At 36.4% G+C, this 27,986-nt stretch overlaps 1 long non-coding RNA gene across 1 annotated transcript; it reads right to left on the reverse strand.

Moving 5' to 3' along the window:
* Positions 1-3,084: 3,084 nt before the first annotated feature.
* Positions 3,085-23,396, reverse strand: LOC119086750. The gene is made up of 3 exons (XR_005090095.1): positions 23,361-23,396; positions 11,925-12,000; positions 3,085-3,216 (listed from the first exon to the last, which is right to left on the reverse strand). It is a non-coding gene; the product is annotated as an uncharacterized LOC119086750 (long non-coding RNA).
* Between the last annotated feature and the right edge of the window lie 4,590 nt (positions 23,397-27,986).

Below are 27,986 nucleotides of genomic sequence, written 5' to 3' on the forward strand. Positions count from 1 at the left end.
GGGAAGGCACTTGAGCACAGGGTAGGAGTAAATAGCTGTCTGAAATGCATACTGTGCCTCATGCAGACTTCGGCTTCAAAATCAATGTCAGAACCTCCTGGTGATTTTCCCATTTAAGTTGATCAATGTGATTTTTGTGTTGAGTTATGACATAATCAATTTGTAGTAGCACTTTTCCGTATTTAATTAAATACTCCCAAATGAAATTACAGTTACTATAGCCAGTTTCTATTGTAGTTAAAATCTATACTCTGGGTCTTTAATTATTTAATAAGTAGAAGTCAGCCAAAGTAACTAGTTATGAAACTGAGTTAACCTAGTTCCCTATGTTGAGTCAATAATGTGGAAACTGCAGGACAAAAGTCATGTTTGGAGCTGGAGAGATGGCTTGGAGGTTACAAAAACTTGCTGCTCTTGTGACAGACTCAATTGCCAGCACCCACATGTCAGCTCACAACTTTCTGCAACTCGAGTTCCAGGGAAATGAAAGTTCTCTCTTACCTCCATGTGGACCAGGCATAAACATGTGGACCAGGTGCACAGGAATGCATGTAGGCAAAACACCAGCATACATAAATTAAAAATAAACTTAAATCAAACCAGTTTCTCTGAAGCTAAATCCTTCAACTGGCTCAGGCCTTAGAGATGTTAACATTTTATTGATTAAAGGTATGATGTACCTCATGGAATAACCAATTTGAACTCATAATGCAACTCCTCAAAATGCCAAGCATTATGAACTTTTGAATGGGTGCCACCCTTTGTCATGTAAAGAATATTAAACCCTGGGCTGGAGAGATAGCTTAGACGTTAAAGGCTAGGCTTACAACCAAAAATATATGAATATTAGATCCACTAGGAAATGAACACATGCAAACGTGGTTTACTGCCCTTTTCCATGAGGGAAAGCACACACCCTCTTTTTATTCTATCTGCTCCTGGTATGCTATTAGCTCTTGAATGCATTATAGACTCAGGATTCAGGAACAGTTTCTAAGTCTTCAGTTCTGCTTGTAAAGAACGTTGGAATAGAATATCTCTGTGCTCTTAATCTCCAGCGTTGACAGGAGCTGTGTTAGGAACTCATGATCCTGTAATATATATAGCCCTTCATTAGTCTCAACTTGAAGACAGTGCTTCATTCCTCTGAGGAGAGTTTTCAATGTCCTTTCCAATGAATTTGGTGTAATGAGAGAACACCAGGGAGTGTAGATTTTTGGTCTTCTATAGTCAGCTGTGACAGACGACTTCTGAAGCATACAGGCAATTATTTTAATGCTCAGCACCTGAAATTAGTATTTTTTTCAGTCTAAAACAATATATATTTGCAAGTCATGTTTGCTTTCAGTTCCTTCCCTCTTTTTATTCCATCTCAATTTTTAAGGCAGGTAGTTTGCATTTACAGAATTTTCTTAAGCTTCTTTATGATTCTATGGTGAAAGAATATTTTAAAATAAGTGCAATTACTTTACTCAGGAAGTTTGATTTAGACCAAAAGCATCTATGATGGCTATGGGGAAAGAAAAGATTTTTGAGTATGCCGATGGAACCACATGTGACAGACTTATCTATGTTAAGTACAGAGAGTGAGGAAAATCCCCTAGTCACAAAGACAGACTCATTAATTAAGAAAGATATGCAGACCTTAAAGTTCAAAATGTTTAACAGAAAAGGCAATGAGTGTTGGGAGCACAAAGGTTCTTGTGCTCACAGATGGTACCAGGGAAACTAGAAATGTTAAAAATGTAGGATTGCCTTTTCAAAGAAAAAGATATGTAACCTGTTTTCCACCCAGAAGGCTGGTAAAGGAGGTGACTAACAGCTGTAGCATGAGTCTTAAAAGTTCTTATAATAAAAACAAACCCAGGGCCTGATATTTGGGTGAATACTGGAAGATCAGAGAAGCAGAACAAGCCACACCACAGCTACCTCATTTTGCCAATTCCTCAGCCGATCCTGTTTCTTCAGACTGAAAGCTCCTGAGTCCTCATCTTAATAGATCTCAGATGACTGCTGCTAAAAGCCTAAAAGCTTAGCCAGCCTAGTTCCTGGTCCTCACGCCTTATATGCTTTTTGCTTTCTGCCATCATTTCCTGGGATTAAAGGCTCACTTTCTGGGATTAAAGGCGTGAGTCACCATGCCTAGCTGTTTCCAGTGTGGCTTTAAACTCACAGGGATCCGGATGGATCTCTGTCTCCCAAGTGATAGGATTAAAGGTGTGTGTGTGCCACTATTTTCTGACCTCTATATCTAGTGGCTGTTCTGTTCTCTGACCCCAGGTAAGTTTATTAGGGTGCATAATATTTTGGGGAACACAATACCACCACAAACAGCCTAGGTGATCCTTGCACTATCTGTAGGACTGGACCATACCAAGTTCCCAGAAGCAGGACTGGAAGTGGCTAATAGACTAGATGACCTCTACACTATCTTCAAGACCACACTGGATCCTTCTCTAGGTCCTTAAGATACCAAGTGTAGTTAATCTATAGAACCTATCTTCATGGAAGAAGGAACATGTACTTTTGAGAAGTGTTATGATGTAATTATGCCTCATCGTGTGTATGGGATTGTGTTACACCAGGAGCATTTTTATTGTTGTTTTTGTTTTGTTTTTTATTGTTTTATTTTGATTTTACAAATTGTACTGTACTTAATAATGCCTAAAAAAACTGCTCAGTGTTAAAGACTATAGAATTTTGAACTGACACCAGTTGTGTGGAACCAAATTTTCTTCTTGACTCACATGGACCATTCTCCTGGCCCTAGTGGTCACAAAGACCCCACACACACACACACACACACACACACACACACACAAAAAGAGTAGAACACAACTCAAAAATTAGTAACAGATAAGCGCATAAAAACACATTTGATAGTAAACATTAAATTCAATTTGTCTCTTCATAACTAAACGACTTCTCTAGATGTGTAGAAGTTCATTAAGTTGTACAAATATGAGACCTTATTAATTTGAGTGGATGGTGATATTTTTTGCTTACAACATTTTAAAAATAACAAAAAACTAAATAATAATAGAAAAGAATGTTAATATCTAAAAAAATGTTCACTTGCCTGACTAGTCCATCCTTGAAAAGTGAATGCCTGGATCTGACGGGCTGTACCCACTTTCTTTTCATCACCTAAACTTGTACATGGAGTAGAACATTTTTTCTTGTCTTCATCTATGATTGCCCCTTTTGTCCTTTTACCTAAACAATAGCATAAGTAAGTATATATATGCAAATGTAAAATAAAAGCCAAACTGAAAACAGTGAAATTTCACATCTCCATTTATGGTTTAAGTGCCCCCCATGCCCCTGTCTCTTTCTCTTTCCTCTCTCTCCAGCTCCCCGACACAATACATATACCATACATTATTATCAGTAAGTTGACCTGACCATCTCCTGAATATCCATCTCTCCTTTAATTACTCTTATATCTACCTATCTCTCCATCCATCCACTGCCCAGCATTGGATGGAATCATTCATTCATCCCACTTGCAAACTGTGAGCTCTTATCTCTCTCTTACTTCAATGAGAAGGAATCCAATGTTTCTCAGGATTATGTCTTCCTGATATTTTCAGAAAAATACATAAAATTGTGCTCATATTTTTCCTAAAGACCATTTAGAGCAAGACTATGAGTTCTTTGTATAATTCCTTCATGTCTGTCTTCTCTTAAGAGGCTTGAGAGTTCTTCATTCACATGTGGCATATTCCATTCATCTAACTTTTGTTTTCTCTCAAAATATGCAAGAATAGGAGTAGAGGTATAATCAGAATCAGAGTTTAATTGAAACTTAGTCTCACCTATTCCCCAGCTGAAGAATACCTTTCTCATACTGTGTCTTAGTTTATTTCTTTTGCTAAAGTGAACACCATGGCCAAAAGCAACTTAGAGGAGGAAATGGATTATTTCATCCTGTACTTCCAGGTTACAGTTCATCATTGAAGGAAGTCAGGGAAGGAATTTCAGGCAGAAAGTTGGAAGCAAGAGCTACATAGGAATGCTGCTTACTGGCTTCTTCATACTCATTCACTCACTCACTCACTCACTCATTCACTTGCTCACTTACTCAGGTAGCTTTCCTGTATAGCTCAGAACCACCCACCTAGGAATGACGTTGCCCATGGTGGGCTGAGCATTTCCACATCTGTCATCAATGGATATGATCATTGACAAAGATGGCCTTTGCCAAATCTGATCCAGGCAAACCCTCTGGGCAAACCCTCAAATTTGATTGCTGCTTCCCCAGTGACTCTAGATTGTGTTGAGTTGATGTTAAAATTACTCATCACACTCTGATTTCTGCCTTCCTCAGTTTCCCACTACTGCTTAAGAACCTGTATGCACAGACAGCATGTGTTATAGAAGATGTGTGTTATCTTCATAACACTTGCTTTCTTATCTTGGCTTCCAATTTCTCTCTTATCCACAGCTCACATCTTAGGCATATTTTAACTTTCTCCGGTTATGACTGGATGACTGATACGGGCAGTCATTGAACTTTCCATAACATTTAAGAGTCTTGACATGCTTCACTCTCTCTATGAGCTTTCTGTAACATTTTAGTATGCATACTCTTTTATGTGTGAACCCACACATTTACACGCATACTCATGATACTTTGGGTGGAGAGTGTTGCCTACTCCATATGGCAACCTCAGTGTGTCTTAGTGTCAGCCCAGATAACACACTGCCTTCCCCTCAACACACTGCCTCCCCCTCACTTCTCACAAGAAGTTCAAGTTTTCAAAATTCTATGCCTTTCTAGTAAGGGACATAGACAAAAAAATGCTGCCTTCTTGTTAGGACCCCGTGCATCTTTTTAGGCCTTGGGACTTTAGTATCTATAGTTCAAATAATACCAATTAGGCATAGAACAAATTCAAATCAGCTTTGCTTCAGAGTAGCTGGCACACTTCTATGTTGATGGTGCTAATTCTGTCTACAGGGTTTGTTTTACTACTTATCTGTCAAATCCTGGTGTCCTAGGTTGTGTTCTTATTGACACTGGAATATGGTCCTTTGGGGTTCATATAACCTCAGTGCTAGCAGGATGATGACTTTTGATTAAAGTCAGGATTGAGATCATTGTATTTCTTTCATATTACTGGATCAGTATCTATGCTCTTAAGTTGAAGCCCCAGAGGATTAGAAGATTTGTTCTAAAACCACTGTTTGGGGAAAATTCTTACTTGGACTTTACTGGGAACTTGGTAAGAGATACTTAATTATTTCATTATTTTCTGATGGAGTGGATGGTTTCGGCATTGATTTAGTCTGCCCTTCCCTTGGTCCAGTCCTATCACTTTTGGTTCTATCCACATATCTCACACTTAGGTTAGCATGTGTAATACTTAACAGCTTTTGAGAACTAGAGTTGGTCATAGATTTCTTTTAGTCTTATATTAGTTTTCAGTCCTTCCTCAGATCCCAAAATGGGCTCCACGAAACTATATGGTCTGTATGGTAGAATGTATTGGTTGTCAAAGCATATATATATATGCTTTTTTCAAAGGTGCATGGCACTGTCTTCAGACATGCCCTTATGTTCCCTGCAGAATTTGACTTCATATTTAGTGTCACCTATGTGTGGCACTGACCTCTAGAGTTCTTGCACCACTCTTTTGTTTTTGATTCTTTTTGAAAAGTAGCTTGCCCTTTGCCCTCCTTCTCATTAGATTTTTCTCACTGGAGCACCATCAATCATTCTTGTCTTTTTTTATGTCTAAAAATAAATGGAAGTAATTAAGGGTGAGTCTAGCCTGACTTCCTTTTAGCTGTAACACTTGTCTCTAAGGCTTTCAGGAGCAGAATTATTTTTTCCTCTGACAGGTCCTAGGAATTTAACCTATATGGTTTAGAATTCATCCATTCTGAAATCTTGTTTAAATATTCCTATAAACCTGCCACAGTTAAGAAAGCTTTGTCCTCCAAGGACTCAATGATTTCTAGAACAACCACATACATAAGCTTTCTAGTAAGCATTTCTTTTATTTGTATATATGCATACACATATATTTGTTCAAATATATGTATACTACACATATTCATACAGAATTTGAACCTTTTAGAATCTTATTGAAATACTTTTCTTAGAGTTGAAAATCTGTTCTTTTAGAGCTATTACATCATTCTATAAGGTGTTTATTCATTTTTAAGGCTTTTTTATTGCATTCAGAAGTCATATAATTCTTGCAGGATAAAAGTTCATATGTTGCATCCTTAGTCAGTGGTCATCTTTCTAGAGAGCTTGGAACATCCCGATCATTAGGATTTTGGAGACATTTCCAAACCAAATCTGTTGTCAAACATGGAAAGGTATGCTTGTTTCTTGAGGAAGTTTGAAATGCTAAGATTAGAGGAATAAAGTATTACCTTCTAGAAGACATTTGCTTCACAGAATTTTGATGACAGATAATAATGAACACATCAAATTCTGGTCACATTGGTTTTACCTTCAATTGCTTTTAACGAAGTATATCAGAAGACATCATTCTTGCATAATTTTAAAAGCACTTGCTCAAGTTCTAGAATTACTTAACAGTCTCCATGTCTGCATGGAGTATACTGCATGCAGTATAATAGTATTCAAATAACAAATAAAGACATCGCAATTCTTCCCTATAATCATTATATTCTAGAGATCATTACTTTATTAAGCTTCTTTCCTTGGTCATTTGGGTGTTAGACACAACATAAGAATATTTTTCAGTTCTAAGAATATGGCTCTGCTATATGCTTCAAGAATAATGGTTATAGAGTTGTAATCTACTTCAGTCAGTGAGTGCTTTGGATGGATAAAGCCCTGGGTTGGACTTCTAACACCAAACTACATAAACTGGGCATGTAAGTGCATGCCTCTAATACAAGGTCTTTAGAAATGAGGGCAGGAAGATCAGAAATTCAAGGTCATCCTTTGCTACATAAGGAGAACCAAGCCAGCCTGGGCTACATTAATGCCCTATTGAAAACAAAAAAAAAAATGAAAAATGATAGTTTTATGTTACATCTATGCTATAAATACTCTTAATATTTTTCTCTCCTTTGACTAATTTGAACTATCAGAAGCAAGCATTGAACTGTTTGAATACGGTCCTTCCCATGCCTGGCTCCCTCAAGTGGAGAGTGGCCAGTCAAATGGTTTTATTTTTATTTATTTATTTGTTTGTTTGTTTGTTTTTTGGTGAATGGTTAGGTGCCCTTATGGTAGTCTGGATATTTTGAACATTTAATAGACATTTAGTAGAAATTATTCCAGGCACAGGGAACATTGCATTTATGTCTAGCTGTTGGGATGCAACCACTGATACGGGACTGACTTTACTCATCATCCACATTTCAGGGATCATTATCCTTATTTTCTTGATACCACTGTCTAGAAACTCCTGTTTTGTATATATGCTATGTATAATATTGCTTTTGTTTTACACAACAGATAAAATAAACCCATTTTTCATTATTTCATCTTGGCTGTAATTTAAGGTTATTTTCTAATGGTTGCTGATATCTTCTGTGATTCTTTGAACTAGGCTAGCTACCTGCAAATAAATTCTTTTTGTCTAAGATGTCCTAACTTGGGTTTTTACAACTAACATCTAGAAAGAACTCATTATTAATAAACAGGCAGGATTCAAGTATGAATTGGATAGACATTGACAAACCTATTTAATTTTCTTAGTGATTAAATCTTGTTTCCTGAAACTCTTTGGTAGTACTTTCAACTATGTCTATAAAACCAGAGCAGGGTATACAGAGTATAACTCATCTGCATTTGCATGCACTCTGAAAGGTCTGATAAGGATACCATTAGTTCACAGAAAGCAGAGACATTTCCATTGTTTTTGACAAAACCACATTTTTAAAAAATAAACTAAAACTGTGACCTAAATATTCTCTAAAGTCAGATGCAATAGAGATTCAAGTTCACTTCAGGCCACAGGAACTGCTCATATGACTAATGCCATTTCCTTAAACATGCTAAGACTCTCATACTTGAAAATAAGCTCCGTAAATAGTAATTCCGAATATCTCAATAGGTAGTCATAGAAGGAGTCATTTGTTCTTCCTGGTATGTGCATGAATCATCATCTCCATTTGGAACCTTTCTTTTCTTTTCTTTCTTTTTTTTTTTTTTTTTTTTTTTTTTTTTGGTTTTTTCGAGACAGGGTTTCTCTGTGTAGCTTTGCGCCTTTCCTGGGACTCACTTGGTAGCCCAGGCTGGCCTCGAACTCACAGAGATCCGCCTGGCTCTGCCTCCAGAGTGCTGGGATTAAAGGCGTGCGCCACCACCACCCGGCTGGAACCTTTCATGATGCAAATGTCATGGCATCTTTGTTTGACATTAGTAAGTGAAAAACCACAATCCTGACCTCATAGTGTGGAACATCAGTTACTGTACAGTTTGAAGGGCTGGGACCAATGAGCAAAAGCTCTTGAGATGTAAAGTATTGTTTTGATAATTTTGAAGCTGCCTGACTTTTTGGCTCATCTCGGTGGCTCTATTCCTACTATATTTTAGTCACAGAACAAAATTTCTGTCCATGGTTTTTGAATAGAAAGTAAGGTTAATTTTACTCCCCTTATCTTTTCACATAATGCTCTTTCACTTGGCATTTATGAGGCCACTTAAAACTAATGCTGAATTTAAAATTACATTCAGTCATCTGTCTCATAACAGAGGGAAATGTCCTGAGTCTTTTAAATGATACTCCACCAAAAATGGAATCTTGGCATGTTAAAAATTTGGAGAAGAAAAGATAAAAGAAATAGACATACTGTGAAATAACAGGAATTTAAATATTTAAATTTACTAAATAAAAAAAATTTATTAACTGAAACAATTAACTGATTATTTTGACTGATTGAAATAGGTACAAAAAGAAGTAACCAGACAGGCCTACTATAATATCCACTCTTTTTAGGAACAAGATGACATATTTACCATATTTGGGCTTGATGAGAAGTTAGAAAAATATGTATGCTTCTTCCATGACAGAATTTGAAGTAAAAATGATCTTGAAGGGTTAGAAAATTTAGCCTAATTTTATCATTTCATCAGATGCAATACATTTCACAAAATGCAAAGTTCTTTTAGAGATTTAACAGTTTTGTTTTGTGTGTGTTACACATAAATATAGCCAGCTAATACTGTTATTAATAATAAAATACTTTGTGAAATGACCTATATATTATTTCATTTTTTGACAGATTATAATTGCTATTATTAATTCAATTGTGCAAATGAAGAAAAAATGCAGCCTGGTAGGTGAAGGACATCATTAAGAAATGAAACTAATTCTAAGTGCAGTTGAAATTGCTGTGGATCTTCTGTGTCTCCCCTGTAACTAAGTATAAATCAGACAATTTACATCATTGATGAGGAAAGCCAAATGACATGAAAGATAATGATATGACAGTAGGGAGGTAACAGTCTTTCTAGACTAAAGCAAAGAAAAATATCTGAGACTGTTTTCTTTGTAAGCTGTTGAACAGGACTCCTTTATCCCAGACACAGGCACGTGTAAACTGAGGGAGGTCATTATGAAACAGTGGTTAATAAGATGCTCTTGACTCTCTTGAAGTTTACTTGCTCTCTCTGTTCATGCTGTATTTTGTTTGTGATTAAATAACAGAGACTGCCTTAAATAACTGAGATCTACTTCTTCATAATTCTAGAGGCTGGTTTGTGGTTAATATATTGTGTGTCCTAATAAACTTATCTGAGGGTCAGAGAACAGAGCAGCCATTAAATAGACATAGAGGCCAGAAAATGGTGGCACACACACCTATAATCTTATCACTTGGGAGGCAGAGATCCATCCAGATCTCTGTGAGTTCAAGGCCACACTGGAAACAGTCAGGCATGGTGACACACACCTTTAATCCCAGGAAGTGATGGCAGAAAGGTATTAAGGCATGAGGACGAGGAACTAGAGGCTTTTTAGCTTTTAGGCTTTTAGCAGCAGTTCAGCTGAGATGCATTCCAGATGAGGCTTCCAGTTTGAGGAAACAAGATCAGCTGAGAAGTTGACGAGGTGAGTTTGGCTGTGACTTGTTCTGTTCCTCTGATCTTTCAAATTTTACCTCAATAGCTGGCACTGAGTTTTTCATTTAATAAGACCTTTTAAGATTCATGTTACACTGGTTCAAGAATAAAGTATGGACACTGGTGGCCTCACCATGGTTTGTCGATAGGTATTATCTTTCAAGTATTTTCATATGGTGATCCCCTTGCGGGCATTTTTGTCCCCCAAATTTCTCTTTTAAAAGTACATCAGTTTTATTGGTTTGTAAAATAAGCCCTCATTTCTTTTTCATCTTAATCACCTCCATATCCAGATGGTATGCCATTCTGATGTAGTGAGAGTTTGCATCTCAATCTATGAAGGCAAAGAACAATTCAACTTGTTAAGTGTGTGGTAGATTACATAGGCTGAGTGACACCTTATGAGCCAGCATAGAGTACTGATCCTGCAGTAGATTCTACTCAGAAAGGGCAGTTCATGGCATTCTGCGTGTTCTTTCTCGCTGTGAGAAATGAAAAGCATTTCTAAGAGAGTTAAAAGTATGAATCCATAACTTTCCAAGAGGATATATCCATGTATTAAAACAAGACATCAAACTACTTTTACTTTTCACTCAGGGTCAGTACTCAATATAACACAGCTACTCGGTTGGGCATTTGATCTTCTTGAGAACTAGTATGCTATTAAAAGTCTAGTTCTTCCACAGTTATCTTTATCCTGCTGGAGTAGAGAGACTCTTGATAAACTGCGAAAGAAGATTACTGGCCTTCATTATATGACTTCAATGACATGTAAACTGTTCACAGCTTTTCTCTGTCTAGAAAATATTGATGCTTGGTGGTAGTGTTCCATGCTCTACACTTTAAAACATTTGCTACATTGCAGCATTTAACTGATTCCTCATGCCCTACTGCTGTGTTATTTTAATGTGGTAGTCACTATGAAAGGCAGGTGTCTTCAACGGCTGATTCAGGTGTATAATACATTTTGGAAATATCCTTTGCATTGCTTTCAGCTAAGCCTTTGTGGTGCAACCTGAAAAGGCAGAGGAATGCACTTCTAAAATGAGCCTGCTTAGAAACTAGCCCACTCTAGTATGAATATATATGGATCTCCTAAATAAAATCCTCATACTTTGTTTGAGGGGAGCGTTACTCTGTAATTATCAACCATGATCTTCTTAGATGCCACAAGTAATGAACCTTCTTCCACTCTTTAATGTCTTGGCTCTGATTATTTTTTCTTTGCATTCATTAAGATTTGAACTCATTGCATTCAGTTACAAATGCATCCTCCATAAGGACCATAGGGCTGCTATCTCAAGCCAAGTACTTTCTGAATTCTCATTACTATCAGTAATGGAGTTTTCATTGACAGGTGGGTGGCTAGTTAGCTCCACAATGATATCATAATATTATTCCTTAAAAAAAATTCCTGGTTTTAAATAGCACAGTGGTTCTCTGAAAATATATTACTGACTTGGAATTCTGTATAAGATAATTAAGCAATGCTTAGGGGAATAGAAAAAAGAATCAGAAAGAAGGAGAAGAGAAGTTGTCCTTATATCATAACATGTCCTCATAAATATCTAAAAGAGCTTCTCAATGCTGGCCAACTGAGCAGGCTCTATTCAACATTGCACATGCTATACCCATGCCATTTAATAAGAGTGCACCTCTGTACACAGCATCAATGCAGTTGAGGACAGTAAAGAAAGCTGAGAAAAGGTCTATCTGCACAGCAAAACTGCTTTATCTCTCTTTGGAAGATGTGATTAATGCATCTCCATTTCTAATACCAAAGTCAGGTTGCATTATCTACGAATAAGTAAAGGAACAATAAATGCTACAGTTATTTTATTTATTTATTTATTTACTTACTTACTTATACAATATGGCCTTAATGAAGGTAAAATTCACCAAGACAGGAAGTGTGTCTAACATGAGCCTCATTTGTAGTGCTGCAAACAGAGATGGGTATGTATCAGTCACACAAAAGGACATCGGGTAAACGCCTTACTGAACACAGATAAGAACAATTACTCAAGTAGGAAAAAAAAAATTCTCTGATTACTGAAAATACCAAAAAATATTTTATTGGAAGTTTGGCAGTAAGAAATATGGGGAAATGAGACCTGTGTTAACTGAGTCAAAATGGGTATTTATGAAACTCTCCTGCTTGGATTTCTTTTTGTCTCAATTTTCTCCAAAATGAAGCAAAGTTTATATCTAACTATCTTTAGTGAGCCTTATTAAATGCAACATCTCATGGTGTTGAGCAAGCAAGCTGTTTGGGAAAAGATTGCTAGAATTAAATATATGTATATATATTTAAACACATACTATATACCGTCACTCCTGTAATTTGTATATGTTCCTATTCATAATAGTTTCAATTAAAAGAAAACATCTAGGAATAAATCTAACCAAGAATTTAAAATTCCTCTATAATACAGCTTCTAATCTCTCAAGAAATTTATCCCACAGAGTTCAATTTGTGTTGCCCATATACTCCTTGCATGTAGGACCATCCACTGTAGTGTGGTTTACTGCTAGAGTCCTTAAAGAAAATTGACTGCAGTAGAATTCTGCATATGAACAGCAACAGGGTTTGGGTATAAGAAGCAGGGTGGTGGACAACAAAAGCCTGTGTTTACTGGATCCAACAGCTATGCATTGGACAAAGAAAGTCATCTCTGAAAAGATTTCTGTTAAGAAATGATGAAAACACATTTTCTTCAGTATTAAATATTTATAACTTTCTATTTAAAACTCATATTTTCTCTTGTACTAAATTTGTGCCCCAAATGTTAACCTAGTAAGCATTTTTCATTTCTATTCTGCTCAGCTTAGCACTGAAGGCATGGGCTCCAGAATAGTCTGCTGTGACTCAGTTTCACGCATCTGAGAAGCAGGGAGGCACAGAGCTAAATTTATCCAGGATATAAAGTACCTTTAATACTTAATCATCACCTAAGAAAGCTACTTACTGCTTTGTTTAATGTTATTTCATCATTTTATTCCTCTTATATCCTGTGAAGTATTTCTTATGTGAACCAGTTTTCAACTTTACTGTGTGCACAAAATTTCAGGTACATAGACTATTTTAACTTTCACAATTCTCTCTCTTTTTTTTTTAAATGGGAATGAAAACAAAAATTCAAAATAATGAGGACACAAAAATGACTCATGGCAAAGAGGTAGATTTATTTCCAACAAAAATGCCAAGACAAAAGTTCGGCAGACTGGAGGTAATATGAGCTCAGGATGGGTCTCCATTTTGACTCTGACAACTCACTGGCTACACATAGAAACTTATCTCATAAGGGCTATTTCCAGACTAGTTAATTACTAGAAAAATCATTGCCAATGTATATGCTAGATAGGTTTTGCTCAATGCAACTGAATGGCTATGATAACAATGAACAACAAGTAACAACAAAGAACTGTCCTAATTAAAGGCTGTGATAAAACAAAAGTGAATTAGTAATAGCTTAAAGGAGTTAAAGACAACCATAAGTGTGAGGGGAGGGGAGGGCAGAAAACAAGAGGGGTAAAAGCAAGCTCTCCTTGACGGAGGGCACTGTCATCCATGTCAGGGCCACAGCATCACAAGCATGCAACACCAGCACAGTCCTCTTTCTGCTAAACAAAAAGATAGGATTTTCCAAGAACTTGGCAGAGAAAATAACTTTGTAAAATGTTAGTGCTATTAAGATATAAGTCTATTTATAAAATTAGACTATTAAATAGTACAATGATAGAACAAAAACAGTCTTGTTAATGTTAGCATATGTTGAAACTGAACTAATGCTTGTTTGTTTTCTTTATTTCTTACCTTTTTCTGATACACACAAACATACAGGTTTTCCTTCCCTAAGGGAAAGTACACAAGGATTATCTGTTTTCACTGAACATGAGAATCTGACAATAATATCTTGTATTTTGTGTTGTATTTTAAAAGCAATATTCAAATTAATACATATTAAAAACCTCAATGTAAGCCAGGTGGTGGTGGCACACACCTTTAATTCCAGCACAGGTGGATCTCGGTGAGTTCGAGGCCAACCTGGATTACAGAGTGAGATCCAGGGCAGGCACCAAAACTACAAAGAGAAACCCTGTCTCAAAAAAAAAAAAAAAAAAAAAAAAAAAAAAAAAAAAAAAAAAAAAAAAAAAACCTCAATGTATTTACTGAAATTTGCCTGGGATGAAAAACACTTTACTCTTAGAAACTCTTACCAGTTTCTAACATCTATTGCGAACTATGCTTCATGTTTGGAACAGATGTAGCCCATTGGGTAGTTAGGACAAAAGGAGGAAAGAAGAGCTTATGTATCCCTCACTAATTTTATTCTTTGATTTTGTGTTTATTTGTTTGTCCATGCATTTATTCATTCATTTATTTGTTTATTTAGAGGTTTGTGAATGTGTAGAGCTAAGAGAACAACATGCTGGAGTGTGTTCTCCTTCCACCTTATAAGTTCCAAGAATCCAACTTGTTCTGTCAGGCTTGGCTGCAAATCCTCTTATCCGTGGAATCGCATTGCTAATCCCTCAGTTACGTTCATTTTTATTATAAAATTCTCCATCTATAATGTTATTTTTTTTTGTTCTTTCCAGATCTTGATAGACAGATCTTGAAGCACATCCAATTCATCTTAAACACTAATCCATATTGAATTGGAACCCTTAGAAAATCAACACCTCTTGTAGCCTCCTCCATAAGAAGGGATGCAAGTTCCTACAAGAGTAGGGGAGACATCAGAATACTATGATAATCACTTACCATCATCTGCACCATTGTTAAAGTTAGGTCAATGCTAGAGCTCACAGATTCAGAAAACCAGTAAAACCGCACGATCATTAATCTCTACTGTTCAAATTATCACTCAAAAAAGTTGAACTTTGTGAGGAAATCTAGAAATATAAGATTTGCTTTATTACACCCAGAATATGGTGTACTTTATGAGAAATTGTATAAAGCAGCTCACATTATCCTAATGATTCTCACCTATACTCCCATGCTGACACTCTGTTCATTACCACATATTTTGAAGTCCAACACTAAGCATTAAAAAAAATAGACAAATCTATTCTTTTTAATCTTTTATGAACATGTACTTGACTTATATTTTAGAAGTACATTCATGATCCATATATAATCTCTGTGTTGTTTCTCTAGTCCTCTTCCATGATTATTTATTTATCCTTAGTGATTTCTTTCTTCCTTTAAGTTAATTGAGTCAGAATAATATGGACTTGTGGTAGTCATTCAAGTGTTGTGCTTTCTCTACTGATGACTATTTTATGAAAGTTCTTTTATTCTTGAAGCTCTCAGACATCATCAGAGAGGCTTTAGGTGAAGTGGGTGGTGGTTAGTGTAGAAACTCACAACTGGCCGTACTATAGAGAGTAAGTGTCAATGTAGTGCTCAGCCACAAATAGGTCATCTATAGGTCACACCTCCCCCAAAGCCCAGAGACCATCAAGAGGAGATGGAATGATTGTAAGAGTCAGGGGTCAGAGAAGACTTGTGTGAAACAGTATCATCTGGACATGACAGGACTTTAGGAGGTCAGGGTGCCTGTGGTTGCCTGAACAATATCTGCACAAGGGGAAGAACAGCAAGTGCTCTTAACTGCTGAGTCATCTCCCTAGGCTCATCATTAATTTTTTATATACTTTTTAAATGTAATTTATATAGTAGTACATATTATTTGTACATAGTGTGAATCCATATTTTACATAAATTATATATTTGCTTGCATTATCATTATTTTCTAAAATTAAGAACATTTGCTCATCTTTTAAAAGAGGCGAAAAAAATTTTAACAATTATTGTATATAGGTTTTGGTAACATCTCTTCCTCTAGTATCATCAGCCCACCTAGATTTTGTGCAAACTAAAGGGAATATTATAAAGTCCACTCTGCTAATTCTACCTTAAAAGATATCATAACAATGAATAAAGAAAATAAGTTAACTTACAGTGTGAAAATGTACACGTATTCTTATTTTCTCCTAGTCTCACAAATCAAATCATATCATTTGTGTTATTTGCCATTTCTTTTCAGTCAGGTCACCTTTCAATGTGTGAAATTATCAGCCTGTATTAAATTAATGTACCAGTATATAAAACATTTATTACCTCTGTCATAGTTACTTTTCTATTGCTGCGGTAAGATACCATTATCAAAGCAACTTATAGAAGGGGCTTAGGATTTCAGAGAATTACAGTCCATAGCCGTCATGGCAGGGAGCATGACAGCAGGTGGCAGGTATAGCAGTAGAGCAACAGCTGAGAGCTCACATCTTGAGATACACCGTGTAGCAGAGAAAGCAAAACATACTGGGAATGGCTAGAGGTTTTTGGAACTTCAAAGACCATGACTGGTGTTACACCTTCCCCAACAAAATCACACCTCCAAATCCTTCCCAAACAGTTCCACCAACTAGGGACCAAGCATTCAAACATATGAACCTATAGGGGCCATTTTCACTCTAACCACCACAACTCTAATACCATGAAACCTCTTGTTAGTCTTTAGGATACAGATTGAACATCACCTACTGAAAGTTTTTGCTCCCCAGGATATCATGGGTAAGGAACTCATGCCTAAAGACAACATTCATTTCTATTTCCTTTAACTTTATACTCATAACCTGAAGGAAGTTTTGTCTGATATTTTATTATACTTATATTTTGACTGCAACATATTAGGTATGGAATTTTCTATTTGTGACATCATGTCAGCACTCAGAATTATTTAGATTTTAGAGAAAGTCAGATTTAGATACATTGTATTAGAGATGGCCTATTTGTAATGATTCTATCATAAATACCTACTATATAAAATGATTTGGATAAAGGTAATATTTTCAAGAAGGAGCTTTAACTAACCCACAGATAACACAATGTAAATGATAAACATTTTAAGATTGATCCTAAAGTAATAAGTCATTAGCGTTATACAGATTTTTTAAAAGATAAAGTGGTACAGATCATTCTCATCATCATACATTTGGACATTCATGTCTTTCTAGCCCTTGCACCCCATCTCCATCTAGTGTTAATATGTGCTGAAAGCTTTGACGCAAATGCTGGTAGCTGAATGTGGTCACTACTGAAAAATAGTTTGACTATATTTCCCATGCACATTCCATGACACATTTAAGAATCATGAGACAGAAATCGAAAGCAAAATCTTTCTCGCGTTTGCTCTTTATTATTTTTTTCCATCCACACCCATCTATTTATCTACTTCCTTATCATTATCTATGACTGTTTCAAACTCTTCTTGTTCTTGTCTTGGCATTATCTAAATATGTCAAAGATGGTAAGTGTATGGGAAGAGAGTGATTTATTAAAATAAAACCAAACCACAGCCCTGTCTCAAATGGTGAGGCTGGCCAGCATATGCAACTAATTCTCACAACGGCGTTCCGGAAAACTGATGACAAGATTGGGACTCTGGGCTAGCCCCAGGGCAGTCAGCAGTGGTAGACTGGTACACACGGCCTCGTGTGTAAAGTTTCTGAACTGACACAAAGCTTAATGGAAATGAACCTTGACGATGTGGCCAATCGAGTGTAAGTGACATCCTGGCTGGCATGCCCTGGTGATTTTTTTCTTTTCCTCTCATGAAGGCGTAATGCTTCCTATGGGGAAACACTGACTTAGAATCCAGTTCTGGGCTTAGATAGAAAATTTTCTAACCCCAAACTGAGTATCAGTGAATTCAGAACCTTCTATACTTCACATTCTAATAATCATAACCACCCCATGGATCATGATGGCCACATCATTAGTTTTATCTGACAAAATGATGATTGATGAATGGCATATTTTATAAAAATTAAAACACAAAAATTGTGCTAACGATAAAAATAAGTATCAGTCATTTCATATTTTCTGAAATGCTTATTATGTTAAGCCTGAGGGAAATAAAGAACAACAACAAAAAAAAAGACACCTGTACTTGTTCTTAGGGAATCTGCACTTCTGTTGGAAAAATATGATATGTAAGATAACGATCTTAATGTTTTGAGTAGCTAGTATTATCTAGGAATTATATAGATAGACATTTTAAAGTAACAAGTTTCATGAAGAAGCAAAGAAGAAAATAACTAAATTTCACTTTTTTCTTTTAGAGGAACTAACCATGTTCTAAGAGAACATGATAGGATAGATAGGTGCCTATTATTCTCTCTACTTCCTTTATCTGGATTGCTCTTCTCATGGTGACTAAGCCTATTAAACTTGTTAATATTTTTGTTAATTATGACAAGATAATCTATGAGGCAGGAAGAATCTGATGGATGGACTATAAATAAAGAAACATATAAAAAAAAACTACTCCAGGCACATTTTACTCAATACATTGAATCAATATGTTTTCAGTTTGTTGGGAAATACATCCCACAAAACTTAGTAGACATTCAGGAAAGATGTAATATGTATTTTGATAGACCATGGAACAGTAAAGCATAGGCAGGACAGCAATTAAGACATACTTGAAGCTGGAAAATAATACTTCAGTAAAGGATTTTCAAAATAAATTCAATATAAGTTTAGATGGACCAGATATGTGGGGGTAGTGATAGAATTTCAGAATTCTTTAAGTGGTACAACTCAACAGAATGAGTATTAATGGAAGAATTTACACTGATTTCATTGTGGTTTAAAGACTCTGAGCAGGTTGTATTTATGTATTTGGATCACACACAATACACACACACACACACACACACACACACACACTATGAAATTGAAATAGAGTAAGGAGAAACTGTACATGGAAAGTTTTGGTGGCAGGAAAGAGAAGGCAAAAATGATATAACTGTATTATAATCTCAAAAATAAAACTATATCTTTATTTTTTTCTGAAGAGAAGGCTTGAAAACTTTGCAATAATTGTGTGCTATTTAAGTACTCTGACAGTGACACAATTGTACCAGAGTAGTAGAGTATTCAGGTTTCCAGAAGCCAAAATATCTAGGAGAGAAGTTGACTGTCTTTTCAGGATATTGGTTTCATGGCCTTACATAATATTTGTGTCTAAATTCTGTGTTTCTGGAAATCTACCAAAGAAAATTCTGCAGAGGTGTTAAAATTCTGTCTTATTATCCAGTCATTTTTCATAGTTAAAGAAGGCATAAGAGACAACTTTGGGATCATTCAAGGGGCCAAATCATATCCAAGTATAATGTTGAATTTATTTGGAATTAATAGATATTAAAACTGACACACACACACACACAAAAACACCATAGCAATGTCTACTCAGTGAGATTCAATTGTGATATGCCATCAGAAATGCAAGAAGAAATAACAAATTAACTTAAACATTGAAGAGTATGAGCTGGTTAAATGACCTTATGGTACAAGGTACTTGAGTTAGCATTGGTTATAAGAGATGCTGTAAATATGATCTTATGTCACCATAATATAGAGAGCATATTTGCAAAGCCATCACTGACTTAAATTCAGTTAAATATTTGCTAAAATTATGATACAAAGCTAAGCTCCATTTATATACTAGTTTTGATAAAAGCTAAATTGTATTTTGCAGTAATTTCTGTCGTTAGTATATGATATACTATATACTAGTATACTATATATATAGTATATTTGAGTGTTTTTTTAAACAGGATCTTATGTATGTAGTTCAGGCTAGTTACAAGATTTCTATGTGGAGAAATCCTGAGTTTCTTTCCATTCTTGCAAATGCTGAGTTTATAACTTGTGGGTTACCCCAAATTAAGAATTTGTAATTGCTATAACATTTGTTTATATTTAAAAAAAATACAGTACGATTATTTAAAACATACATAACATAGTTATTGTTTTATTTCATTGGGCATTATATGGCATTTATACTGACTTCTACATTTTTAATACCTTACTATAGCAAGAGAAATTTAAACAATACTAGTGAGTCTCATAATTTAAATTTTATCTTATACTTACTATTTATTCAAATTTGTGAGGTGTTTCTTGATACAGCTAAGTTATTTATGGGAATGTACTTTTGGGGATACTTATTTAATCATCCTTTTGTTATCTAAAATCATACAAGGAGTATTTCCAAACTGTCTGCACAATAAACCCAAGGATGGGTTTCTATTCTAGTCTACAATGGCCCTCAGCTCATGGTTTTTTCTTTTCTTTTTTTTTTCTTTCTTTTTTTTTCCTTTCTGAGACAGGGTTTCTCTGTATAGTTTTGGAGCCTGTCCTGGAATTCGCTTTGTAGACCAGGCTGGCCTCAAACTCACAGAGATCCACCTGCCTCTGCTTCCCGAGTGCTAGAATTAAAGGCATGTGCCACCACCGACCGGCTCTCAGTTCACTTCTTATGTGGCTACTTCATTATTAGTATCTATGAAGCACAGATATTTTTTTTAAAAAAAAAACTGTAATATTACAACTACAATTATTTAATAATTGAATGTATTTAATAAAGCTGTTGCTGGGAATGTCTCCTATCTAGCAGGTCACTGAAGGATCTTTCAAGTTGACCTGGGTTTGTATCTTTGCCCTGAGACTTAATGGCTTTACAACCTCATAGCACTAAATGATTTGTGAGCTGAAAGCTCTGTTCAAATATCATTTGTCAAAGAAAATTTGACTCCTGGGGCTTATAGATCTTAGACATACCATAGCTATTCATTTTCCTTCTGACTGCAACCACCTTGGCCTTATGTATAGTAACTAGGAGAATACCTGGAAAAGTGTCTTTCAATGTGTCAGAGGACACTCAGGGCAAATGGCTGATAAACTCACTATTAGCATATTTCAAAACTGATCTGCATAGCAGCATAGCAGTTATATAATTAGATTAATTAAAAAGAAGAAAAGAGAGTTAAACCACAAACAGGAGATTGTGTGATTCCATACAGGACAAATGGCTGGCAAATTCTCTATTAGCATATTTCAAAACTGACATGTATAGCAGTTGTATAACTTGATTAATTAAGAAGAACTATTTGAAAGACAAAAGATTTAAACCACAAATAGGAAATTGTCTGATTTCACACGCTGTTCTTCACATCTCTAGGCCCTACCTCTTTTCTTGCTTAAGTGGCAGCTACCTTTCTTGCTGATCTAATATCTGATTACCTCACTTCAAGCTCTGATAACCTACAAGTTACCGTTCTGGTACATTAGTTAATTGTGAATGTTCATATTTTAGGAACCGGTCTTTTATACATTGCTAAATTCGATTACAATGTAAATAAGTCAAGGTATGTAAGAATGCATCCATAACCTATATTCCAAATTAAATTAGTCTAATTGCTTCCTGAACACCAACCATAGTTGAAAGTAGCGGTAGGGATTTCAGTGTTCTGAGATGTCAAATACCAACCCCAGGAAACCAAATTTGTTCAGTTTTGTAATTACTTTTTGAGTGTTAAATGACTCCATTAAATGAAATCCCACAAATTAAATATTGAAATGAACTGACCTGAACAACAAGCTGAATGTGCCTGAGGCATCAACCAGGTTTCTACTTTATTTTTATTCCCTTTTATTTGTGAGAATGATACGACAGACGAGTCTTGACTGATTTTTGAATACTAAATAAATTAGTCATGGCTGGGATGGCATTTCAATCATCCTGAGAGAGCAGACTCTGTCCTCAAAGATCACCTGCTCGCTCGTGGCTTTTCTCAGAACTGGAATAAGCTGAGCAGAAGCTGTGGCAAATGCCAAGCAATTTAGGACAGCCCGGTACTTGGAGAACAAATGTGGGGCTGTGTCGTGTGAGAGCTGGAGCTCACTCTAAGGCCTGTGCTGAGAATGGTCCACATTCACCCACCTTTGTGAGGCCGACAGATTGACGGTGGGAGAGATGGAAAGAAAGACACAGACACTGCTGTGTATGAAGTACAGCCACATGCCAGTGCCTGGGCTGACAATCCTCATGGCCCTTATTCCACTTAAGGAATTATGAAAATTTTAGCTATTAGATCCTTCTCCATGCAACAAAAATTAATAAGAAATCCGGATACATTACAGAAGAAAGTCAGTACCTCTAGTATATAGGGCTATAGTAATTAACTAGTGAATTCCCACATTTGAGTATGTGTGGACATTATTTGTATAAAATAATGGTTTCATTATGATATGTCGCATTTGCCCCATTTTTTTTTTTTAAAAAAAAGCATGGTCTAATTATAGCACAGTTTGACATTGAGTTCCTTATACAGCAAATGATGAACTTGAACTTCTAATCATCCTGTCTCCACATTTCAAAGTTCTTTCTGATCCTCCCATCCCGCCCCTCTCCCAGTGCTAGATTATAGAAATGTGCCACCATGAACAGTGTGTGTGGTTCTGGAAGGTTTCAGCTTGTCAAGCAGACACCATAAAAACTGAGCTACATCTCCATGCCTTTCCTACCCTCTCTTTTCTTTCTGTCCCTGGCTGTGATCCTCTTTTTCCCAAGTATTGTTTGGTTCTACATCTCTTTTTTTTTTTCTCTAACGCTTGATTCTAAGTTTAGAATATGTAAAGTTGATGCACTTGTCTTCTGTTTGTTCTGGGAAATATTAGATAGGGATTAAATGCAAAATGGATTCAGCAGGTGGCCAGATTGCTACCCGGAGCTTTATGTTAACTTATGTTTCATTCAGCTCTTCTCTACTCCTTTGTGTGTACTAAGTGATAACATTAAACTCAGTCTTTTTGTACTTGGTCCCCCTTCTGGTCAGCTTTCACTGTGAACTTGACACAGCCTAGACTCTAGAGTCACCTGCAAAGGAAGTCTCAGTGGAGGAAGTGCCCAGATCAGGTTGGTCTTTAGGCATGTTTATGGGGACTGTGTGATAGGAGCGTCCAGACCACTAAGAGTGGAACCATTCTCTGGCAGAAAGGCAGCTAAGCATGAGTCTGTGAGCTAGCCTGTAATCAGGGTTCCTTCATGGTTTCTACTTCCTGGTCCTGACTGAGTTCTCTCCCTGGCTTTCCTCAGTAATGGATTGTGTAACCTGTAAGCTGAGATTAACCTTTTTCTCCTAAAGCACTTTTGGTCATAGTATTTTTCATAGCAACACGAAGAAATGAGAGCGGTCCCTACAGGAAATCAATCCTTAGAAAGATTAAATTACTGTGGAATCACCACAGACTATCAAAGAGGAGGTGACAGTAAAATCTTCTAATGTACATGGATTCATTATTAACATGTTAATTTCTTTAGAAAAGTAATTCTTGCTGTCAGAGAGAGGCTTATGAGAAAATTTAATCCTGCCATTTGAGAAACATTTGATGGAGTCTTTAAGAGTGCAGACTAGAGATTACCAAAGAGACTACTCTTACCAGATGAAGTTCTGTCCTCAGACTGCTGCAATTTATTGCTCAAGAAAGAGAAAAGGTTGCCATAGAAATACATGGGAGTCATAGAGTCAGTCAGTGATGATTTAGAATTCCGACCTAAATTCCAATTCCGAAGTTCAACCACTTCTACAATCTACACTTCCTTCAATGTTCAGGATTTACAGACATCTAAACCAGACTCATGCTCTTACATCTTTATTCCCAGCCTTAAAACAAGGGATGGAAATGAAAAGTACAGCTTGTATTAGAGGTATTTTTGTATGCTTGAGACTGACCGTTCACGTGTCAGTTTTAGTGAGTGGCCTCTTGAATAGCTATCTGGCAAAACTTCCTTCACATTGACAGAACGCAGTATAAGACCCTGGCAGCCTTTAATGATTTCTGATTCTTTTGGCAAGGTTGCCGATATGGTGTGCCTTTGCCACCTGGAATCACTGACTTAAATTAGCTTATTTCCTCTGTCATCTGTGTAGTTGGGAAAAATCATTGAATTTATCTGATTCATCCTCCTGCTAGTGCACCACATCACCTTTTTCAAGAAGACAGGTTAGTAACACCAGCGTCCTCAGTTGGTCAGAGAAGATAAAATCGTCCACTTCAAGTGATGCTTCTAGCGAAAGACTGGTCTCCAGCCACTAAGAGGTCTCATTATGAAGCAGAAAAAAGTCAGTTGGTCCAAGTGTGTATATAATTTTGTATGTTCTATGAATGGGAGTAGCAATTTCTTCTGTGAGATCATGTGATCATCAATGGTAAGAACAGGGGCATGGAAGTAAAGGCATACTGCTCACAGGGTCAACAAGCTTCACAATTTCTCCTGGTTTAAATGTCAACAATGTGCATGAAAATAATAATCGATTTATTATTTATTATAGGAGATAATAAAAAAAATCACAAATCACTTAAGATACAGGCATCAGTTAAAAGGACTAAAGATGCCTTGCAGAGGCTCTGAGAATAGAAGGAGGCAGAGAGAATGATCTATAGATAAGTATATCCATTACTATCTGCACTGTAACCAAAAGAGTGCAGCACATTCTTGACAAAAGACATGTTGTGAGAGGAAACAGTTACTGTATCGACATATAGTGCTGCACTTCCCACACTTGCCATTCACTATGCATTCTGTGTCCTGAAAGAGTGGAGCATGAAAACTGAGTTAACATTAGCCCACTTATCTAAAATCTACTTAAACAATTATAATGTCTTCAACATTTTTTAGCAATTTCTAAGGCATTTGGTATAATGAATTCATGTGACAGTAAACACAATAAAGAAAATCAGGAGAGCCTTTAGTATCCCCTTCTCTTGACAACATTCAAAAAAGAAAGCATTAAGACAAACACAGGCAATTACAGCCTCACTTGTTGAAGCCACTTCCAAAGTTCCCCTCAGATCCCTTTCCTTATTCTCTGTGCTTGCTTTGGGGTTGTCAGAAGAATCCTCAGGCACCTCTTAGCTACTTGCAAGAGAATGCAATTTAGAATTTGCAGAGTATATTTCCATGGTCTTTAATTGCCCAAACTAAATTCACCAACTTGTTTAATAAGTGCATTTAAGCATATAAATTTGCTGTTTGCAGTTTGATTCAATTAAATGTTTATTTCTCCAACCAAACATGCTCACTCTAAATGTATACCAGAAGAATGATTTGAGGGAAGTGGGTACTTTATCACAACTTTCTGTTACTAGTTTTTCATGGAGAGAAGCTAATACTCTAAAAGTATGTGTTTTGGATACCCGCTGTTTGAAATGTTTATGACCTGAAGACAAACTTCAGAGCATGCAATATTTTAAGAAGTCTTAGCTAAATGTGTTCAGTGAATCTCAATTTGGCAAGCAATCACGTCATCATCAGAGTCTCTCTCAGTGGCACATATGGCAAAGGTAGGTGCGCAGAAATAGACAAAGGTCCCGTTCACTACTTAGAAGAATTCCAGGGGTCTTTTTATGGACCCAGGCTTCTGTTTGTTTTAGGAGAAGGGGCCATCCACAGGATTGGCAATGAGCCTCTTGAGTTGACCAACCTAGCAATGTTTGCTAGCAAACCCATAGGCATGTTTCTCTACAAAAACAAGTGAAATACTTCATTGCATATTTATGAATACAATTTGGCTGGAAATATGAAGAAATTAAAATAACATAAAAGTTTACAAGGAGGTAACAGGTTAACTGTGAATATTCAGCAGGATATTCTGATGTGATAAGCAGGATAAGTAGTGTGAGAATGCCCAAAGCACTTTATTATAGTGGGGGGAAAAACATTCATTCTGAAAACTGTAGAAACATTTCTGGCATTTCATGCATTCTTTATAAATACCCCATCATAGAGCAACATTTTTTAAAACTGCATATGTGTGCATGCTTATATATAAATAAAAATTATTTATCTTCACATGTACAGATGTATAGTTGGTTTATCTGAATAACTCACTAGACTACACTGGTCACCTAATTAGCTGCATCAGTTTTTCTCATTTTGGATGTTGGGTAGATGCTGCTGAAGAACTTATAAAGAAAATGTACATAGCAGCCAGCCCCTGTGCTCTGAGACGACCTCATCTGAGAAATCTAAATGGAACTCTGAGGCCTGGAGAGGGTTATGCTTCTGACAGCTGCCCCAAGACTCCAGGGAGCACTGGCCCTAATCACCAATTCCACAAAGAGAATTCACAAGGGGAAACCAAGAAAAGAAAGGACCTGATGACCATCCCCCCACCCAGCTTCCTCCAACTAGGCCAAGTTTATCCTGCAATGGTGGGTAAAGCTCTTAATAGAGAAACTGGAAGACCTGACAGTCTGGAGGGAAAAGGGGGCCTCTTACAATGCGAATCTGCCCTTAGGCAAATCTACTTTACATAGTCATGGTAATTATTTTGTGTGATTATTCTTCTTTAATCATCATTAGTATTAGCACATTTAATATACAAAAAAACCATTTCGCTTTGTTTTTCTTTCTAAAGACCAATATAAAATATATTTAATAACCATTCAGAAATCAACAGTAAATGCTATTTCTAATTAAAGTTAATGAATTTTTGATATATGCCTTATTTTTTTAATGGTAAACAAGCAAACCCTCCTTAATTTCTCTATACATTATTTGGCTCTTCAGCCTTCTATGAAGCCAAGTAATATAGATGAAATGATCACATGTTGCATGAGAAAGATAGGTAAATGTTGCTATGTAAATCAGTTTCTGTTTCTTTACAGATAAGTCTCATAATGGATTGCCTTTAAAATTCAATTTCTAGACAACAAAGAGGTTTGCATTAAATACTTGGAATACCATGAATTAACTGACATTTTCAGTATTTAGGAAGTAACTTGATTGTTTTTTACATGGATATTTAATCGTCACTCTAAAAATCTTAGACCATTCTTCCAGTAACATTTGTTACCACTGCTGATATCTGTAGTTCCTGTCGGGCCATGGGTAAGTAGGCATTTAGCAACTGCCACGTGGCATATACCATGGGAGTGACTACATGTTTCAGCAAATCAGAGGAGCTCACCTTTGGAGATGTGTCTCTCTACTGGACTATGATGATCAAGGTCCTACATTTGCAAATTGGTAAAGGTGTGTTTTGGTTTGGAGAGAGGCAGCAGGAGAAAATGAAGGATTGTAAGCAAGCCCAGCTGCACATAAAACAGTCAGAAAGCACACCACCAAATTTTTTACCCTGAGTTTTATCCTAGAGGCAGGACTTTAATTCTCTAATTTCATTGTCTCCTTTGTGTCTGACTTGGCTCCAGGTTGTTGAGTTACAGAACATCTTCCTCATTTTGGATACTGACAGGACCCCGGTCTCCTTTCTTCTGTTTGTTCCACACCTTCTCTCTGTTGTCTGGAGCCCATCTGTCCACAACACTAGATAGGCAAATCTAGATATGCCTCCCATGTGGATATAGTGTGGGTCTGCAGTGCTTCAGAAGCAACTCGATTGAAGAAGACAGAGAATCTGTTGCTAATGGAGCTGCTAGCATAGTTTCTCATAGAAAGCCCACCATTTTTGTTGTAAGCTGTTAGAAATGATTTTCGTGAGGAACCCCATCTGCTCACAACTCCATGTTTGCTGCTGCTCTAAAGAGCAGAAGACTGAATTTTTGAGAAAAACAGGTGCTTGCCTTGAGATTTACTATAATTTCTGTAATTTAAGTTTCCTTGGACTAATGGCAAGTGGCTCAGATATCATACAACATTCCTAATGACTTCCATTCAAATGCATCTTGGCAAAGTTAATGCAAGTCGCCTGGACCAACAGTGTCAGTAGCAGAACTTTCAAAGGCCATTGTTTCTCATCTTTCCTGTTATTGTCCTGGATGGCATGAATACTTTCTCCTGTCAACTGGCGTGATGCATGTTTTGAGAAGAGATAATATTCTCGAGAAAGAGAGCTTCCATTGACATTTTTGTAAGAAGAAAATGCTATTCATTTCCTACTTCATCAATCTACTTAATGAAGTAGGTAAACTGATTTAATCACTTTCAATAAAACAATAGGATGAGTAATCTTCAAATGAATTCCACATGGAGGATTCCTATCAAATTAATTGGTGGCTTTGCCATTGTGATCTAGTTAGCTACTTCCTTGAATTCTATTTTTG

This window comes from Peromyscus leucopus, chromosome 16_21, assembly GCF_004664715.2.
Source record: "Peromyscus leucopus breed LL Stock chromosome 16_21, UCI_PerLeu_2.1, whole genome shotgun sequence".
In the NCBI taxonomy this organism is placed as follows: domain Eukaryota; kingdom Metazoa; phylum Chordata; class Mammalia; order Rodentia; family Cricetidae; genus Peromyscus; species Peromyscus leucopus.